Source organism: Pleurodeles waltl, chromosome 4_1 (assembly GCF_031143425.1).
Source record: "Pleurodeles waltl isolate 20211129_DDA chromosome 4_1, aPleWal1.hap1.20221129, whole genome shotgun sequence".
Classification (NCBI taxonomy): Eukaryota; Metazoa; Chordata; class Amphibia; order Caudata; family Salamandridae; genus Pleurodeles; species Pleurodeles waltl.
Window position 1 is genome coordinate 790902752 of NC_090442.1, and position 18678 is coordinate 790921429.

General features: G+C 44.6%; 1 protein-coding gene across 7 annotated transcripts in view; it reads left to right on the top strand.

Moving 5' to 3' along the window:
- Nucleotides 1-18678, top strand: part of LOC138288180 (natterin-3-like) — an 87504-nt gene that overhangs the window by 26963 nt on the left and 41863 nt on the right. For 2 of the 7 annotated variants that reach the window (XM_069229508.1, XM_069229512.1), the window contains exon 1: nt 110-221. The exons of the other annotated variants lie outside the window; for them this stretch is intronic. The gene's annotated coding sequence lies outside the window, so the exon portion shown is untranslated. Of the gene's footprint in view, nt 1-109; nt 222-18678 lie in introns of those variants that run through there. 7 annotated transcript variants of the gene reach the window in all.

Below are 18678 nucleotides of genomic sequence, written 5' to 3' on the forward strand. Positions count from 1 at the left end.
ACTGCAGGGAGATAGATGGGTGCAAAGTTCAACCTGCCACACTTGTCAGTTTCACTTTCAGACTACCCTTGAGAGGAAAACGAGTCTTTTGTTTTATGCGCAGGAAGGATCGCCTACACTGCGGTAACAGCAGAGCTACTGTCATGGCGAAACTGTAGCTCTGCAAGGTCCTGCTGTTGAATCTTCTTTCCTGCACACACAAGGAAACGTCTCACGTGGAGGTAACAGGAGAAATTTCCGCTTCTGACGGGCCCGTTCAATTGATAGTGAGAGGAAAGATTGTTTAGCTCCGAGTGAACCGACCTCTTTCACCTCTTCTTGAACTAAATTCTTACATTTTCGTCCTTCATTTAAACAGCTCCAAAGAAGTTAATATTTTACAGCGCTTGTTATATAAATGTATTCGGCAACGCTATTACCTTCTGTTTATAGCCAATGCTTGCTGCAGTTTGTTCCTTGTTATTGCAGCGTAACTCCGATGAGTTATCTGTAAAGCGCCTTAATTATGGAACAAGAGAGTTATTAAAAGCAAGAAACAGCAGGTGAGCTGACACCGAATGAATGTTTCCGGTACTGCGTCTGCATTATCATATTGTTTTCAGTTCTGAAATCCACCTTTCCTAATGGCTGTGTGTACAGGATAGGGCGCAGAAGGAAGCTACCAAGGGCCACGTGTACGTACCGTTTGCGATGAGAAAAAAGCATTTTGGTATGTACAGACCCATTATTGCTATTCGGTAATCTATTTACCGAATCGCAAAAAGGGCTTGCGAGTCGCAATTAGGGAGGGGCGTTCCCTTCCTAATTGCGAGGCGCAGTCCGATGTATGATTGTTTTGTGACCGTGAATGCGGTCACAAAACAATCACGGTTAGCACCAGTCTCAAATTGGTGCTAACCCATTCACAAAAGGTAAGGGGTCCCCATGGGACCTCTTCACCTTTGTGAATGCATGCGAATACAGTTTTTAGAGCAGGCAGTGGTCACAATAGGATCGTAAATGACATACCTCATAAATATTCATGAGGTAGGTCAAAAGTTGCGATCCCATTGGGACTGGCCGCACTCACAGGGATGGTGGCCTGCTGGGGAAAGCAGACCACCATGTTTGTGACTGCTTTTCAAATAAAGCATTTTTCTTAAAATGCAGTTCGTTTTCCTTAAAGGAAAACGGGATGTATTTAAAAAAAAAAAATCTTTTCATTTTTTCAAAGCAGGCAGTGGTGCTCTGAAAAAATATACTCGCTACTATTCACAAAGGGAAAGGGTTAACACCAATTTGAAATTGGTGTTAACTGTGATTGTTTTGTAACCGCATTCACGGTCGCAAAACAGTCATACAGAACATTCAAATTCGGTATTTGGAAGGGACACCCTGAACATGCCCCTTCCTATTACCTAAAACCTGGTAACAAGTTACTGAATCGCAACTTGGGCTTTGTAAATCCCCCCAAAAATGTTTGGAGTCGCAAACTGGCCGATTTTATGAATCGCCCCGTTTGTGACTAGTAAAATTCTTTGCACATGTGGCCCCAAGACATTAGTACATTAGTGGTTGAAGGTACTATCCCTGCATGGATGAGTTACCTTCAACACACACCATCAACAAATGTGTTATCATTGGACAGGTCGGTAAAGGAGTAATATAAATCAAATCAACTACTTACAAAGTGATTAAAGCATATAACCACCTTTAAGGGGTTGGAGGAAAACCCAGAAGGAAAAAACTAGGAAAGAAAGTAGCATGTTTTCAATAACTGGGGAGTTGAAGTTTCTGCACGGAAGGGTGAGTGAGTTTTCAACTCTGTGAGCTCAATGGGCTGTTTTGTATTGCCATTTCTCCTACGTGGACCAATCTTAACCTACATCCTAACCAGGCCCTGGGGAACATTTCTATGAGTGGTCAATTGCTTCCTAGTATCTGCTGGGATCTCCATTCTCCTAATTTTGTATTGGGTGTGACTCACTGCACCAACAGCAAAGCATAGGTTTCTTTATGGCTGAAATGCAGAGTCTTAAGCCTTCTTTCTCCTACCTCAACCAAGCCAGCCTTGGACTTTGTCAGTGTCTGTGCTCGTGTCTCTAATTGCTGCCAATGCCAGTGTTGAAGTGCCTGTTGGTAATGACCAAGATGGGCCTCTCCATGACGGCTCCAGTGTATGGGCTGTCTGACTGGTTTCCTTTTGTATTGACGTTATTGGGATATATGTCTTTACCTGGAGACTGGTGAGAGACTTGGGCTTCTCCTAGTATTACCACTGTGACTGGAGTTCCGACACTGATCATCAATCAGAACCTTTGAGAATAAAGAAAGGATTAGTGTTCCTTGAAGGTCTTTATGCTCCATTAAGAGGATTTTACTGTTCTTTCAGTGTATACCTTGAGTTCTGTGTTTGTTTACTTCAAGGTCTACCATCATCACTGCATCATCTTAGCAGGCAACCACTAGAAGCACATAAGCACTGGAGAGACAGAGGCCTAAGACGAGCACTTCAGCTATGGGCCTAGCCAACCATGCCATTTTCCTACGTCCATACTTGCTTGCTTGGATTTAACATTTTTGGCAGTGTTTGTGGGGCACATAAGCCCTTGAGACCCCTCAAATTACATACTTAGTGCTTCTCAGGAACACTATTAATAAGCCCCAAAAATGGAAAAGTTGGTAACCTCCATTGACCGCCTTTGTAGAATATGTGGTTGGTGGGAGATGATTGTGGTTTTAGGGAAGAAAAGGAGCTCTTGTGGGAGCTGTTTACCAGACTCTTCACGTAAATTGAAGTTCAGAGACTTGATTTATGTATTTTTTTAATAAATGCAGTGTAAGTCTTGTTTTAGGGACTGTCTGGATGTGACTACGCATTGTCCACAATGGAGCAGCACACAGAAAGGCTTATCCTAAAGGCCTTACTTCTCTCCTGGCTTGCGTTGATGGTGCTGACAGCCTTACACAGATTGGCCCCTAGCCAGCCTAATGCGATCACAGATGCTGTCCAGAACCTCTAAGCCTGTGCTACCTTAGCACAAAACTGGAAAGGTGCTGCAGAAGTAAAGTTCTTAACGACTGTAGAGTTTTGCAAACATTTGCTGAATCCTCTCAAGCCCATTACAAAGACTGAGGTGCAATGCTGAAAGATTGACTACTACAAAGATTAAGCAAGATTCTGTCTAGTAAGAACACTCCTCATTCTCACTGCATATGCTTTTCTTCTTTTGGTTCTACTTTGATCCATGTACAGTGGTCTAGCATGCAGATAGCTAGCCAGACTGGGTCACTGATGTGGTCTGTTGTGACTGCTGTGTGTACTTGGCATTGCACCATTTTGTTTTTCCCTATTCCCAGGTCTCCGTACTTCACTAATGCCTAAAACACATCCATTATCTCCGAGACACTGTCCTCAGGTAGCAAGTATTCGTCACTTGAATTGCTATTGCTTCTTTATGTTCTTTGTGGTATTTAAACGATCATGAACATAATGGGGGACTTGCTACAAGGTACCCATTTTGAAGGGAGTTTGCAGTAGTCCTTTGTTACAGGCAGTTGTTGCCAATCACGGTTTACAAACTGTATTTGCAGAGCCTGCCTCACCATATTGCCATTTCCATACTACATTGCATTGTCTTTATGTTTTCATTTTTCAGAAGTGTTCTGCTTCAGGTGTGTTTTGATCTTCACAAACATTAGAACTCTGTTCCAAGCTTCGGCAACATTAGTATTTCTCTAACCTCGTCTAGATTTTTTAGCCAGGCCCTGGTTTTCATTACTGCATTGCTTTATCATTGAATATTGTGTTACATAGACTTCTTGCAAGTTAACATTTTGGATCCTAGCATTTATACACTATATTAGTGTAGATTAAAATATTTTTAAAGGGTTGTGTTATCACACAACTCTAGTTAGTCGTCGGCAACTGAGGAAACTTTATTTAGTTACTGTTCCTAGATTCATCCTACATCACCGTCCCTGAGCTAGGTCTTGACTGCTCGTCCACATATAGAGAGAGATCCAAGAAGTCTTAGTGAGGTCAACATTCCGATGCATATCTGGTGTTTGGCACTGGCAGCTGGGGACATTTAAATATTATGGGGGCGCAATCCTTGGCTCAAATTCCAAAGAGCTTTTCCTTGAAGGGTTGTGTCAGACTTTCTTGCACTATGTTTATTGTATCACTCTGATTCAGTCTGACTTGGTCTCATGAATTCATGCAGTCTCACTCATTCTTCTCTGGCCCACACTGTCTCAGTCAGTGCCACTCATTGTCATTCATTCTGAATTACTGTCTTACTGTGGCTCAGTCTCACACATAGTAACACTCAGTTACGCTCACTGTCATTCTCCCTGACACGCTTACATTGATTCTCACACATACACACTCATCCTTACTGTCACTCATTATCACTCACTCCGACTCATTCCTTCACTGACTCTCCCTCACTTCAACCCACACACATTGTCACACAGACATGCTCACAGTGCTGGGATTTCACCAGCCCTAAACAGTATCTCTGATGGCTGGCACCGGCACCTTCATGTACCTGTGTCAGCAATCAAACAATGTCCCTAGCTGCCTCAGTTTGTTGTTGGACCCGAAGCATGTCTGAATTTTATTTTTATTATATAAAGAGTGAATGGACCACAAAATACAGAGGGATCTAGTGTAGCTGTGGAGCCCATAAAGGAGAAACTCATTTGGTCCAGGGACACCTATCCATCAAACCAAGCCATCCACTCAATCATCCATCCTTTCACTTATCCACCCCCTTTCATCCATCCATTCACCCATCAATTCAATCAGCCATCCATCCTTTCACTCATCCATCCACCCTCTCGCTCCCTCTATCCTTCCTTTCACTCCATCCATCCATCATCCTCCCTTTGGCTCATCTATCTATCCACCCTTTCACTCAGTCATCCATCCTTATACCCATCCATCCATCCATCCAGTTACCTTTTCACTTAATCATCCATCTTTTCACTCACTCATCCCTCTATCCATCTATTCATCCATCCATCAATTCACTCTTTCACTCATCCATCCATTCCATCATTTCATCTAGACATCCATCGACCCTGTCTTTCAGTCCTCCACCCACTTTTTACTCATCTATCTTTACATGCATCCTTTCACTCATCCATACTTTCACTCTATCCATCCCTTTACCCTTCCACTCACCCATCCATCTTTTCATTCATTCTACCATCCATCCATCTTTTCTCCCATCATTCTATCCATCCATCCCTTTCACTCATACACTCCTTCTAAAACCCCACCCCACTGTAGCAGCGAAAGCGGGGGGGTTGTCAACGATGCCCCTGATGCAGGCAGAAGCTTAACTGCACATTTACCTCTTAGCCCACTAGTGCAGCTGGTTACTTCTCTCCCGTGGGCCTATACGGTCAAGATAAGGAGCACTTTATCTCTGACCTGCTCAGCTCTAGAACATTTTTTTCAGTGAAACTAAATTCAGTTCTAACCATGTATTGCTGCCAGGAGAGCAGCCCCCTGCACCCTTCCTACATCCTACCCCTCTGTGATGACCAACATATTGTTGCCACCCACTCTCTCCTTGTCTCATTGGCCTACTCCACCCCCAGCCATTGAAGTGGATTTCGTAACTCCTCCCAGGGCCACTGTTTTTGTGCCCCAAAAGCAACAAAATCAATTGCTTTATAATTGAACTCTCCCTCTCTGATGATGTCACAGCTGTAGCTACTGCTTGCAGGTTGAAGAAAACCTCACCCAGCTGCCACTTGCGCAGTAGGGCATCTGCAAACTTCAATAGAGTTCACCCAAGAGATTCAGCCACTGTCTTGGAGCAGTGATTCATTTTCAGCTGCTCTGTGTTTATTTCCCTGTTCTTGCCTCTTCCCTCGAGGGTAGCAGGTCAAATCCCCTTTTACACATTAACACTAGTCACCCCTGGTGTTTGGTGCACTGGCTGGCAAGGACCCTCAGTATTCTTCATGGAGAGCTCAGTGACCCTTACATCTGTGATCCCAGAGACCGACCCTTACAAATGCCTAGGACGTTTTTACTGACTGTATTTACTCCTTCTCTGTAGCATTTATCCAAATAACACCCAGACGTGAACATTGAAATGTGAAATCTGTGAAAAATACCTATAGAAACAGACACAAGCCCATGAGCACAGCATTAAAGCTCTAACACTTGAAGTTCTGGCACTGAAAAGAAGACACTCAGACACAGGGTCAGCTTTAACGTGGTGTGACCATTGCAGATGCACTGGGCGCTGACCTTTGTGTGTGTGTTGGGGGGGGAGCACTGACCTGGGAGGTGGAGTGCTGTGTTTACAATAACTTAAGATTTAAAAGCATCTGCTTCAGAGTTCTTCTTGCATCCAGCTTTCAGGAAGCACTTAAAAGTTGTCAAGATAACTCTTGTGATTAATGTTCCTGCTAGAGAGAGAGATCTTTAGTCTAGTGGCAGTTTTGACTCAACATAAAGTAGAAAAGAGGGTTAAGATGCCTTGTAAAGAACAGATCTGTATTTTATGTGAAAGCTAAGTGGATTCGTAAAGCCAGACTTTACCAGTACTTTAAACAAATGAAATGTATTTAACAGAGGGGCTGTTGGACCTGGCCCTTTTTGCAGGGCCATCCCCAAACGTGTTGCCTCCTTCCTCCTATTTTTCCTGACCTGTTTTTGTTGGCTTTAGGACTCTGATCACTTTACCACTGCTAACCAGTGCTAAAGTGCATATACTCTCTGTGTAAATTGTACTGTTGATTGGTTTACCCATGATTGGCCTATTTTATTTACTAGTAAGTCCCTAGTAAAGTGAACTAGAGGTGCCCAGGGCCTGTAAATCAAATGCTACTAGTGGGCCTGCAGCACTAGTTGTGCAACCCACATAAGTAGCCCTGTAATCATGTCTCAGACCTGCCACTTCAGTGTCTGTGTGTGCAGTTTTAAACTGTAAATTTGACTTGGCAAGTGTGCCCTCTTGCCAGGCCTAACCCTTCCCTTTTCCTACATGTAAGACACCCCTAAGATAGGTCCTAGGTAGCCCATGGGCAGGGTGCAGTGTATGATTAAGGTAGGACATATACTAATGTTTTTAATGTGTCCTGACAGTGAAATGCTGCCAAATTCAGTTTTCACTGTTGCAAGGCCTATCTCTCTCATAGGTTAACCTGGGGGCTGCCTTTAAATATGATTAAAGCGTAGATTCCCCTTGGGAGCAGATAGAAATGTGGAGTTTGGGACCTGCGAACTCACAATTTAAAAATACATCTTTTAGTAAAGTTGATTTAAAGATTGTGTGTTTGAAAATGCCACTTTTAGAAAGTGGGCATTTTCTTGCTTAAACCATTTTGTGACTCTGCCTGTTTGTGGATTCCCTTTCTGGGCTAGTTTGACAGTTGGGCTGTTTGCACCTCTCTCCAGACAGTGACACAAAGGGGCTGGGGTGTAGCGTGCCTATTCTGATGAGCCATCTGTGCTAGGAGGGAGGGGAGGAGTGGTCACTCGCACCTGATAGGGCTCTTCCTGCCCTCACACAATGCAGTCTCCAACCCCCTGGTGTGTGTTTGAGACCTTCCCTGGGCAAGGCAGAATTTCACAAACAAGTGAAACTTTCCTTTGAGGTAAGCCTACTACATATCCCAAAATGGGTATAAGAAGAGCACCCAAAACCAAAGGCTTTAGACACTTCTTGGGGTAGACACTCTACCTCGCAGATACTTATGAACAAGAAACCTGCTGGTAAAGAATCCCTGAACTAGACCTGCCAAGAGGAACTGCCTGGCTGCCCAAAGGACTCACCTGGACTGCTTTTGTGAGAAGGACTGCTGCCTTGCTGTTGCCCTGCTGCCTTGCTGCTCTCTGGCTGTGCTGAGAAGTGCTCTCCAAGGACTTGGATAGAGCTTGCCTCCTGTTCCCTGAAGTCTCAGGACCAAAAACACTTCACTCGTGTAACTGGACTCCTTGTGCTGCAAAAATTCAACGCACAGCATGCTAAAAATGACGCACAGCCTGCATGGTGATGAGAAATTCACTGCACGCTGAACCGGAATGTTGCAGCCCGACTTCGCGACGAGAAGATTGACTCAGCACCAGTGTAGCATCTGGAACTTCGATGCACGGCCCACTGGCTTGACGCACAGCCGACCTGGAACGACGCAGCCCAGCTTCCAGAGAGGAATTGACGCAGCACCTGCCGTGCGGGAGAAATTTCGACGCAGTGCCCACTGGATCGACGCAGCGCTTGTGACTTCGCTCCGCAAGCCCAGGATTACACACACCGTCCCCGGGGCGCCAGAAACCCCCGCAACCCGTAGAGGAACCAAATCCGCGTGCCGGAAAATGACGCAAAGTCTTCCCCTGCGTGGAAAATAACAACGCAACTCAGTGTGCGAAGGGGCGAAACTGACGCACACCTCCCCGTTTTCCACGCATCGCCCCCCCGCGGACCCTTGCAGAGATTTTGAACGCAAACCAGGTACTTTGTGCTTGCAAGAGACATTTATTGTTTTTAAGAGACATTTATTTGTTTTTCAAAGACTTAAGACACTTATATCACTTTTACAGTGATAGCTCAACATTTACTTATTGCACTTTAATCGTTTTGACCTGCATCTTATCAGATACATATTATATATTTTTCTAAACACTGTGTGGTGTATTTATGTGGTGCTATACTGTGTTATTGCATGATTTATTGCACAAATACTTTACACATTGCCTTCTAAGTTAAGCCTGACTGCTCAGGGCCAAGCTACCAGAGGGTGGGCACAGGATAATTTGGATTGTGTGTGACTTACCCTGACTAGAGTGAGGGTCCTTGCTTGCACAGGAGGTAACCCGACTGCCAACCAAAAACCCAATTTCTAACAGGGGCAATGGAGAGATTAGGGGCACTTATGCCAGGTGGTAGTGAAGTAATCCAAGGAAGTGTCAAGGGGAGCAAAAAAGATAGTTGCAACAGGTGCCACCAGTTCTAAATCTGGCCCTGCTCTGACACTGTGACACAATCCATTAGACATGAAACTTCAACACCGGGCACTAACACTGAAACAATAACACTGGAATACTAACACTGTGGCTTTGAAACTTTGATATGGACATTGGGGCAGGATACTATGGCAAGGACAATGGAAAGGACATTACCACTAGGAAATAGGCATAGTTACATGGTCACATGTATGCAGTCACTGTGTCAGATACACTAGGCCACAGATACTGATAAACCATTATGTGTGCATAGTCTCAGAAACATGGACCCTAAAATATTAACACTAGAACAGGGACACAGACAATAGAACTCAGACACAAACTGTTGGCTACAGATCAGGAAATATGGACAGTTCCATAGAGATGGATACTGGCACTGGGGCCCGTACTGGACAGAGAGAGGTCCATCACAAGCACACAACACTCACACAACAGCCTTCAGAATGAAGAGTCCACTCAAAAGGCAAATGTGCTTTCTTGATTCTGCACAAATTGTCTATATTAATTGAACCAATTCTGGGGATAGATTTTAAGTGCACACAAAAGGTAGCACTCTTACACAACAAGCCTGTAGCTAGAAATATATTTTTAGGTGGGGGCATGACCCCCAATAATGACCAACATTAAAGAAGGGCGCTTGGGGTCATTCTCCCACTGAAATTGTAGGGAAACTGGTGCAGTATGCAAGATGATTTAGCATTTATTAGTGCTACTCATTTGAAGGAATAATTGGTTTTGATTTACAAAAAGAGGCATGCGTTAAAGCTCACCAATCATGCTTTCACACCTCAACTTTAAATCCCATTGACTAGATGGATTTGAAGTTGGGGTATTGCAAAGGTTGGATGGTTCAGTTACATTAGATCAAAAGCACCAGTAAAAACATAGGCACGGCATTAGCATGCAACCATCATAGTTATAAGGAAGTCAAGATGCTGTACAAAAGGGGACTTCCTTCAGACAATCACCAGCAAGGTAGGTATCCATGGTAGAAGGTAGATGTTTAAGGGAGGCTTGGATGGGGCCAATTGCTGAGAACACTAGTTCCAGCTCCAGTCGCAGGAGCCATAGTTGGCCAGGCAGCAGCCCTGTCCATAGGGTTTGCTAGTGAGTTATGAATTAACATTTTGCATATTGGATCATCAGCCCTGCCAAGTTTTCCAGGTCCATGCCTGATGTGTTGCTCCAGTCCAGGTTTTGGCTTTGAACTGTGGGGCTGGTAGTCTTGTTTATTCCATTATAAAACAGAGCTACAAGTCCCAACATTTAAAGGGACAAATCTGGGCTGGAGCAGCACATCAGACAAGGACTTGGGAAACCTGGCAGCTATGAATCATGCTCTGTGATGAGAAAACAATAAGGTGATGGATGGAATGCTTGAATTACTCTCAACCACTAGCAATCGCTTGGGGCCGCATCCCAATCCATTGTTTTTTAGCCCACCGTGCCACCTCAGTTTGGACCCAGCCATATGCAAATCAGTCTTGACCCCGCTGCTCATGAGAATGGTCCATCCTAAACTGCCAAGCCAGGTCCCCCCTGAACTGGCATACAAGCAACCTAGGACAGGTTTCACCCTAATTAGGGCTCTTCAACCAGGTATAGCTTGGTTCCAGTGGTACAGTGAGCCTGGGGCCCACGTCTGGGCATACGCTTAAAGCAGCTAATGTAAAAAGAGCAAGATGATGGATGGAGTACTTGAATTAATCTCAGCTACTGGCAATCGCTCGGGCCGCATACAAATCCATCATTTGTTTGCCCACTATGCCACCTCAGTTTGGACCCAGCCATATGAAAATCAGTCTTCATCCTGCTTCTCATAAGAACAGTCCAGCCAGGCTCCCAGGCCAGGTGCTCCCTGAACCGAAACACAAGCAACCTAGGACCTGCCTGGGCTGAAGGCGGCCCCAAGGACTCCATTCCCAGTGGCTGAAATGTGGAAAAAGGGGAGGGGGCCACACATCCCCCTCCCTGGCTCTTTGTAAGCTCCAAGGATCCCATCCCCTGAGGCCCATTTCTTATAAAAAAGGAGCGGAGCCATGGGCCCATCTCTTCAAGCCTCAATAGGCCCTAGGGACCCCAGTCCTGGGGCCGCAAACAACAAAAATAGAGAGGAAGGCCATGTAGCCCCCACTCTCTGAGCCTTAAACGGCACCAGGCACCCCATCCCTCGGGCCGGCTGAAATACTCTGTCCCAGGGAGCCCATACCTGGGTCAGAGTAGTTTCTCTGCCTGCATTGATGCAGGCAGGGAAACAAATGTTTGCTCCTGTCTGGTGGGGGCGTTTTTAAATCTTCTGTCAAACAGGAGCAAACATGCCTTCCATACCTGCAGGACTGCAGGTAGGGAAGGCAAGTCTGCTCCTATACAAAGAGAGGTAAACATGCTCCCGCCAGGTGGGAGCAGACTTGTGTTTCCCTGCCCGCGGGAGAGTGGGCAGGAAAATAGACATTGCTCTCACCTCGAGGGACCAAGCAAAGACAGCTGCTTCCTCCGGGCAGGAGCAATGCTCGCTCCCATATATGGAGGGAGCCACCTGATATCACAGGCTCCCTGGGGCTCAAAACATGGCCCCCAACTTGAAGTTTGTGGGTGCCTTCAGTGGACACCAGGGCACCCACTTGTGACCCTGAGGGATGGGGCTCCTGGGGCCTCATAAGACTTAGGAAGGGGGGACCGCATGTCCCTTTTCCTTTGAATTCATCCATAGGAGATGGGTTCTCCGTGGCTTATTAAGGCTTGGGGATGGGGTCTCCAAGGCCATAAAACGCTTGAACTGTGCAGCCCCCTCCCCTTAATTATTGTAATCAACCCATGGGGATGGGGACCCAGGTGTTTTAAGGCTTCGGAGGGGGAGCACATGACCTGTCCCTTCTTATTAAAATATGTCCCTTGCGAATGGTGTACCCGGGACTATTTGGGTTTGAGGAGGCGGAACACTTGACCCCTCCTCAAATAGTAAGGTATTTGCCCCCAGGAATGGGGTCCCAATGACCTCTTAGGGCAAGGCATGGGGTATGTGCCCCCCCTCTTCTACAATTAAACTATGGTCCTTTGGGATGGGATCCCCACAGCCTCTTAAGGCTTGGGGTGGGGGGGGCAATGCACTCTCCTCCACTTTAATTAATATATGGCTCATTGGATGGTATCCCTGTGGCCATGTATCCTCTCCCCTACTGTGAAAATATTTGGTCACTGGGATGTGGTCCCAGGGCCTCATAAGGCTCCAGGAGGGGGACAACATGCTCCTGCCTCTATAATTACAATATGGGTCCAGTGGAACTACTCCCCGGGATGTCTTAAGGCTCACAGAGTGGAGGCCCCACACCCTCCTTCGCTATAATTAAAAAAAGCCTAAGGGATAGGGTCCTCAGACCCATTTGGGCTTGGGAAGGGGGAGCCACATGCCCCACTTCCCTAATGAGCTCCCCTCCCCTAATGTAAAACTATTTATGTCAAGGAGATAGGCCCCCAGTGCTTATTAATGCTTGGGTAGGGGAGGCCACGCATCTCGCTCCCCTAATCATAGATTCATTGAGCCTGGGGAATGGGGTTGTCAGGTCCAATAGTGGCTCCAGGAGGGGGCTGTGTGACCCCCTCCCCTGGCCAGGTGTTGCCTGCTTGCATGAGATTGGTAGCAGGGCCTGGCATGGCCGTACATGGTCTTCAGCGTGGCATTGCTTGACTGCGAGAGGTTGGCTGCAGAGTTTGACAGCAGGCCATGTTGTGCAACCAGCCCATGCACTGCACACTGCCAAGGCCTGCGCAGTGGGGGTTGGCTTTACATTTGGTAATAAAATATGACTTTACATTTAAAAAAACTCTAGAAATTCACTGGAAAAATACAGGTTAAATTGACGTTATAGTTAGGTGTGATACAAAGATCTCATTTTATTTCAAGAAAAACCTTAGAAATTCACTGAAAAAAACAAAAGGTGATGTGACATTATAGTTAGGTGAATATATCAGTGGCAACATAAAGTTTTGAACTAAAAAAACACAGAAATTCACCAGTTACAGATAGCAAATCTAAGTATAACGTTTAAAAGAGTCAACAATTAATATTCAAAAAGCGCTGTGATATGGTGCCATAAATCTAAGATTACAGTTTATAAAAATCACCAAAAGTTAGATCCGTGGTTTGCAGAGACTGGATAAGTCAATGATAATATTAATGTGATATTTGGGATATTTGCAATCCTCTGCTGCAGGTACAGTAACCGAACTTTCATACCAAGATTGGCACCTATTTCACAACAGTTCAACAGACTGTAGCCTGGAACAGTGTGAGTCAAATAGAGGTAATTCCCGACTTGTGAAGCATCCTGGCATATCTCAAAAGGCTAATCAAAGTACTATGCCATATGGGAATCTGGAGATTTCCTGATTGGACTTGGCTTCTGAAATGCTAGTAGCATTTGTTTAGTGACAGCATTTAACAGATTGAGAAAGGTGAAGAAAGTTGCTGGCTAATGAACAACATTACTCAACGTGCACAGCTGTGCAATCTTTTTATCACTGCGAACCTTTGTTTGTCATAATGTACATGAGAGGGGAGCTCAAATATGTCCATTTAATTCTTAACCTCTCATATGTGACTGCTAACTAGTGCTGGTACTGTATAATTAAAATTAAAGAAATCATCCTGCTAATTGCTAAAGAAGTATTGCAAGCTTGTGTAGAAATAGTATAGTCATCCTTTCTGATAAGTGCTCATTCTTTTTCATTAAAACTGTATCCGTCAAGGTTAGAAGAACTGATATTACTACATCTTTGATTAAACCAGCCCAACTAGAAATACTAGTAATTTTGCCTTAAAGCATAACAGTACTGCATTTAGCTGCCCCCTCTGGCCATTAGTGTGATAATACCTATTCAGGAACCTAAAGCGGAGGATCATCTTTGACCTCTGTGATCCTTAAAAATAATATACATTTTCAGTTATCGATGGGCTCACTTCACAAAGTTAGTGGTGCATTTAAGTTCAAAATACATGTTCAAATGGTTTGATTTACGTGTGCAAGGTCTTTACAAAAGATCTTTACAAAACGTGTTCTTGAACTTGTAAATCCATTTACTGATGTGGAATATTAATGCAGGGTGGTAATATTGTGCATGTGAAAATCCTACAATGGGCCAGGGAAAAGGCATGTTAGAGCTGCGATGCCCTGGAATAATATGAACTCAAGTTTGTGAATATTTGCAACCCTTTTTTCAAACTACGTTTTGGAAATGGAGATGTACTTCTATAAAGAACAGTTGGAAATTAATTTCGAAGGTGGGACTTGGCCTGGAACAACAACAAAATGGGTCTGGCATAGGCAAAGGAACTCCTCCACGCAGAAAAATATTTTCTGGGTCAAAGTTGTTCATTATAAACAACAGACCATTTGCATTATTTTAGTTACTGTTTAGTGATCAGATAACAAATACAAAACCACTAGTGAAGAGCAGGTGTTGTATTTTTGCTGTACATTTCATCATTAAATGTGAATGTTGTTTGTTTAAATCAGACTTCTCCAACAAGTAGCTCGTTAGCTACTGGTAGCTCTCGCCGTTTTCTGTAAGGAGCTCTTCTGTGTGCCACCCAGCCTACTAAATTAGAAGTGTTTGCTAAGCTGAATTAATAAATATACACCAAAAGTCATAAGCATGTATTTGAGATAAAAAATATTCGCATTTTCAAAACTCATAGGCTCATGTTTTAGAAAAATTATAGTTTGTAAAATATATTTCAATAGGATACTTGAAGCATCAGGGAGACTTATGACTATTATTACCCTGGTACCAGGGCTATTACAGCTATGGCTGTTATGTATTAAACATGCACAGGCATTCCAAATTGAAAAAGCCTATTTTAGCATTACGGGTGGAAACCCTGGCCCAGGCACTGAGATGACCACTGTTAGTAATCTTTCATGATGTAATCATGTCTGCTATGCTCACTATTACAATAGTTATAACAGTAGCTCAGGGTGATATTCTTTGAACATAAGTAGCTCATATTACAGAAAAGGTTGGAGACCCCTGGTTTAAATAAACATATTTTGTTAAGAAACTCTGCTAGGTGCCTGGGTCATTTTTTTTTGTGGGGGGGGGAGGGCAAACATTAATATTGGTTAGCCAAACCCTCAAATGCAACCCCCATGACTACAGCCCTGTATGCTTGTGTATTGTATGACGTGGGTTACGTGATAACATTAGCTCTCGCCCGGCAACTAAAGCTATCTGATATATATATGAAAATATTGAACTTACTGTATTGAAATATCTCAAGCTTGGAAGAGCTGTTGGTGGATGAAAATGGAGAAATATTTGGGTCTATTGATGTCAGATGTTTACAAGAAATGTCGCTAGTCAGACCTGTATTTATAGTCATGTTTATTTGTTTCAAGAACTTGCACTTCCCTCAGAATATAGATCATGGAGACCTGCTCGTCGTTCAGTGAAAGTTCTTGGGCCGTAGTGGAAGATGTACGTTTTGTCACAGAGATCTCCACCAACGAGACAGTGTCCTTTAAACATGGCAGGCAACTCTCGAACTCTAGATGAGCTCCCAACTTCTACAACATGACAAGTGTCTCAAATGTCTTATGAGCCAGTAATGAAGAGATTGTTCCAAACCATATGGTACCCTGCAATACAATGTCATGCATTTAAAACTGGTTTATTTTTTATAAAATCACCTGAATTTAGTTTGTTTGAGGAAATTGTGTGTGAAAGCAGTGAGCCAATGTTTTTCACTGCTTAAGAAAGAGTCACAGATATTTAAATGGCATGCAAGTGTGAAAGAAGCCTCTGCAAACTTCTCAAAAGCTGACACTCAAATATGTGCTTGTCATTTTGCGCTCCAAATGCTCCATAAATATTTCAGATTCATAGGATGTGGCAAAGGAACATTTTCTCTTCCATGCCCTGCAAGGGAGGTCACGTCGCCTGAAGGCCCTGAACTCTTTTTATATAGGACCAACCAGATATAGTAGAAAACCTCAATCATTTGACTACGTCTAGATAACTTAGATGCCACATTGTTGGAGATGGAGCTCGAAGCTACTAAAAGGTAATACAAATAATATTACAGACGACCACACTGCCTTTCAATACAGTGCACAAACAAGCATTGGTAAAGCTGATTCGTCTGGTATGCATTTTGAGATTGATTCAGTGTATATTTGAGATGAAAAATACTGCCTTGTGCATGGCAATGCAAGAACACTATAGCCTGTGCAATGATGCACTAAACAGTTAACAGAACACTCCTCTGGTTGAGGCCAACACTCTCGGTGTGTATATTTAAAAAACAAATGATTACAGCATGTCTTGCAGACTGCTTTGCTGTCAAGCCAGGCCTGAAAAGATTTATTGCCCAACAGCAGCCTACCCCCTCCTGATGAGCTGGGAAAAAATGTACACTGTCTTGAATAGGGATACCCTCCCTTGCAGGCCTTCAATACTGAAAAACACACAATATTACTCTCCCACTGACCATTGCTAGAATTTCTATACAATTCAGAGCATTTAGTTGGTCTGAATCACCCACATTTTTGGTCAGTGAGCTTCTTGTCAAATAATTTTGCCCCCACTTTATGAGAGAAGCAGGATGGATCAAGTACTCAGGCAGCGCAACTCACTATGTTTATTGGGCCAGCCAACAATCTCCATGGGCATTGAGTGGTGTTAAAAAATCAAGTCTTAAGGAAAAGCCTTTTATTTTTACAAAGTGGGGTTCCATTAGCATTGGCTAATAGATCACATAAATAAAAAATCATTAAATAATACATTTCATTAACATGGCACTGATTATGATGTCAGGTGGATAGGAATTACTGTAAGCAATTCTACTCTGTCTGATTCTGATTGAGTTGGTGTTCTAGCACTTGTTTTTTCTGATTGTTTGAAGGCCAGACCCCTTTTTTTTCGGACAGATTGTATGAAGCTTTGACTGCACCATCACCCAGGGCCCTTTCTCCTTCTGGTAGAAGGAGGATATAATGCTCCACCTGCCAAAGCTAAACTTTCCTCTACTTTCTATACTCCCCTACTTCACTTTCCACCAGACCCTGAGGCACCCCCATACGCTCACCACTTGATCAGAGTATGGGTTAAATATATGTATTAAACCCCAAAGAATTAGGAGTTCTGTGTGGTTTTACAACTTGAAAAATTGTCCTTACACAGCAATTGCCCAATCCATGGGGTGTAGCTCATATTTGGAAGCGTTTTATCAGAACCCTGTTATGAGAGCCAATGGGCAAGCGGGAGCTACTGGGGCCAACAGTAGGGGTTGAGGTCATAGGGGCCGGCCTGCTATGGGTCCTTAGCAACTGGGCCAGGTATTCCTTCGGCACCTGTCTGTCAGTAGTAGTTTGGGTTGAGTATTCCAAGCCTTCTCAGGGGGGTGAGGGTGGTGGGGGGGGGGAGATACAGGGGTTGAGCAGTCAAATTCAAGCTTTTATGAAAAAAGGACTATTTATATATGAACACAAAGTAGAATACGACATTCACAAACAATCCACACATTTCCCTGAGATCAGGGCTCTAGTGCATCTTAGGCAGTTCCCAGAGTCCCACTCCCTCCATGTGCTAGCTGTAGCAGTTATTCCCCATTCACTATAGGAGACATCAATTCTATGCTCCATTAATAGTCTGAGTCTCAGGAGCCGCACTTCGACTGTATGTTAAAGTCAAAAGTGTTCCAGTGGCGAAGTGCTATCTGGCAAGCAAGTTCTCCCAAGGCCAACTGGCCCAAATCAGCCTTACCCACAGCAGCAGCAAGCTAGGAGCGACCAGAGCCCCTGAGTGTGCCCACTCTGTAGGCACTGGGGCTGCAGCAGCTGCCTCTAGTAAGTTCTTTGCACGTGGACCAGGTGGGCTGTGCTCGGTGGTCCATGGGTTCCTCATACATGGTCTGCAGCTATAGCAATCAGATGTGCCTTGTTGCTCCTCCAAGTTGAGTAAGTTGCTTGGCTCAACCTGCAATGTGTGGGGGATGCAATAGTCCTCCGTTATGGTGCCAGCCCACTAGGGTCACCACAGTGGCCTCTCTCCTCTGATTATGATCCCAACCAGGTCACACTTCTTGCTTGGCCCCAGTGGCCCTCTTTGGCATTCAGGGACACTGTCCCTCCACTGCACAGGGCTTCAACCCAAACGGAACATCAGATTTCTTAATGGTGTCTCCAACGACATACGGGGTCCCCGCCTTACAACTGCACACGGGCTAAGCCCACTCAGCACGCCAGTTGCTTGATGGCAGACTCTCCTGGCAGACAGGGGTGCTGGCCTATCATTGCACACAGATGATGACTAGATTGGTGCAGCAAAGATCACGGCTAACTTCATGGTGGCCATCCTCTGGCATACAAAAGTTACGGACTTTCTCTGCAATCGTGCAATGACCCTATCGATGCAACAGCCATCTACTCACACCTCACTAAGAGGATCCATTCTCCAGGATTCCCCAGTAGACCTCACTCCCTCCAAAGCTCTCCTGTTCCTTACAAGGCACACTGGTTTTGGCAAGCAGGTAGGTGCTGGTGCTCCAGTCACCAGGGCACATGGTCCTGGATTCCCTTGATGATTTTCCCCTCACTCAGCAGAGAGACTAGCAGGCCTTGGTCCCCCAAAGCTGGTCACCCGCAATGCTTGTTTAGAGCTTGCCTCGCACAGCCTGACTGCTTCATTGTTGAGAATTTTTGTGGTCTCAT